Here is a 3,112-nt window from a genome sequence, read left to right on the forward strand (position 1 = left end):
TTTTTTGTTTTATTGGCCAAAAAGACATAATTATAGTGGCTTTATTGAGTATACTTCTTATTTGGGGGAGTTTCTCAAAGATCACAACCTGGAGAAAAGTTTAGTCCTTTATCATATTGGTTACATCACTGAGAAGTCAATAAATATTTGTTGAATTGAATGAATTGATGTAAAGTGAAATTAAGTGAATTGGATAGTCATGAAGATAGTGAATAGCCCACCAAGTATAGAGGTTCTGATCTTCCAACTCTAATATGGAGAGCTGGACCTTTTGTAAGCCAACGATGAGATTAACTAGAATATTTCTATTTCTAATTACTATAAATCTGAATATTTTGCACATATGCAACATTCCTTCTCCCTTCTTCAAACCTTTTCAATGCTATCTGCCATATCTGTGATGTATCTTTTCCTCAATTCCATAGTATCCTTTATTGTTTAATTAAAGTGCCAACTCCTAGATGTGCTATATGCCGATCCCCTAGTGTGTCGTTCCTTCTCTCCTAAAATAGAATTGAATTTATTTTGCATATATTTTGTATGTACTTACATGTCTGTGTGCATGCTGTTTCCCCAAGTGAAACAATGTTCCTCAAGGACAGGGATTATTTTGTTTTACTTTCTGCATACCTGGAGTCTAGCATAGCATAAAGACTTAACAAATGCTTGTTGATTAATGAATTGATTACTAAAGAGAACAGAGAATTTTTTTGTCAACAAAGAGAAAAAATGTTACCTCCTAAAGAGAGAATGACAGTGCTAGGAGAGGATTCATGAAAAGAATTCTGTACAAATATCTCTTCCCCAGGAGTCAAATTAAGCTGAGTAGGTCTCTGGTGATTTTAATCTTCTCTGTGCTAAAATCTGAACGCAATAGACATTGATGTCATCACTTGTCTTTTTAAAAGTCCAGATGATTGAACTCTAAAGTGTCAACCAGCCTCTTAGATTTTGACTTATTTCTAGCTCATAGTTAGGTTTCCCTTCTCCAAATGCTTCTTTGCTGGAGATAGAAGGGAAAGAGAAAAATGCAGGGGAATTACAGGAAGGATGGGAAAAGTATTCACCTTGAAGTACTGGATTTTTTAATTCCTAGAACCAATACATACTTTTTGGTCAGTCACTCAATTTTATTGGGATTTTTTGTTTGTTCGTATTTCATGACATATATTTGCATATTACACCCACTTTAGGAAAAGTCTCCTATGACCTTGAACAAATCAACATTAATTTCCTCATCTATAAAATGATGGTGTTGGACTTAATTATTTTCAAGATCCCTCTTTCTTCTAACATTCTTTGGTTATTTATCCATGCTTTGCCAACAGACAAAAGCTTGCTAAGGGACAGCTAGGTGGCATAATGGCTCAAGCACTGGGCCTGGAATCAGAATTACTTGAGTTCAACTCTGACCTCAAATACTGATTAGGTGTGTGACCCTGGGCAAGTCATGTAACCCTTTCCCCCCAGTTCTTCAACTGAAAATGAGATGAAGAAGGAAATGGCAAACCACTCTAGTATCTTTGCTAAGATAACCCAAAAGGGGACATGAATTGAATAGAATTGAAAAGACTGAAGAACAGCAAAAAGAACTTACTTGGCTTTGATAATTTACTGGGAAAGAAGGTAATATATTTGAAATGCACCATTTTAATGTCAGTTTCCTACAAAACCAAACCAAACATTCAGTCATTCCTCACGACCCACTGATGAGCTCTGAAGTCTATAGGCTGTCACCCATGATCTGGTTTCCACATATGCTCCAGTTAAATTCAGCTCTAAACATTCTCACCTTATTCTTATCTCAATGCCTTTGCTCATGCCATTCTACCGTTCTTTATTATATCTGTTAAAAAATTTATTTTCAAAATGTGGCCAGTCCAAATGTCACCTCCTCTGTGAATTTTTTGTTCCTTGGATAAATGGGACTTCTCTCTCCTTTGTATTCCCATAGCAATTTGCATCTCTTTATTTTATATTCACAGAATCACAACATGTTACAGCTGGAAGGAAGCTCAATGACCATCTAATTCAACCCATGCTCTACAAAAAATAACCTACTTCCATTTAAAAGACCTCCTCTGAGGGGAACGCATAGTCCCCTCAGGCTGACCATTGCACTTTAGTAAAACTTTATTGACAACTTTGTTATTTCAGTGAGCCTAAATGCACCACTTTGCAACTTTTACTAGCTGCTATTACCTCTTAGGGAAAATGGAACAAGTGCCATTCTAATCTTCTTCTATATAGCAACTTTTTAATATTTGAATATAGTTTTCCTTCCCCTCCCTACTCTAGTTTTCTCTTCTCTAATGCAGACATCTTCTTCCTTCATCCTATCCTTATTAGAAAAAGAATTTGGTTTTGCCTGGAATTAGGAGCTAAGGTGGAATGCCTTAGCCTCTGTTTCTGATTACCACATACATGAATGTTGGGCTTAAAATAATAATATTTTCCCCTTTTCAGTGATGGGGAAAACTACTGTCCATGGGCCAGATGTGGCCCCCTGAAATGTTCTATCTGCCTCGAGACATTATTCCTAATCTGACGAATACAGTGAGTAGGATACAATACAATGAAACTTCGAAAGAGTTGCCTTAGAAACAGTTTGACAGATGAGCATTTCCTTTCCTTTGGCCCCCTCTTTAAATAGTTTGCCCATCACTGCCTTAGATCATAACATTGAACTTTAATCTTAACATACAGTTATACATAATGAAACTTTCTGAAATTGCTCATTGAAATTTAACTTCTATTCCCTGACCATAAGAGAGGAAAAGAAATGCAAATGGTCATGAAGAAATAGAAGTTGACATGCCATATACAAACTTGCTAGTCATGAAAAGTATTTTAATGCCCAAATTTTTAAACTCTTACCTTTCATTTTAGAAGCAATACCGTGTGGTTCAAACAGTACTTCTGTAGGATATAAAATGTTTTCTTAGTTCTTATTTCATATTTTTCTTTTCATAGTTTTTTTTAAATTAGCTTGCCAATCATGTTACAGAGCTGTAGTATTTCATCATAAAATTATGTTACAAATTGTTTAGACATTCTCCAACTGATGGCAATCTCCTTTTTTTCCAGTTCTTTGCCACCACAAAGAGAGCTG

The sequence above is a fragment of the Gracilinanus agilis genome, chromosome 2 (assembly GCF_016433145.1).
Source record: "Gracilinanus agilis isolate LMUSP501 chromosome 2, AgileGrace, whole genome shotgun sequence".
Taxonomy (NCBI): domain Eukaryota; kingdom Metazoa; phylum Chordata; class Mammalia; order Didelphimorphia; family Didelphidae; genus Gracilinanus; species Gracilinanus agilis.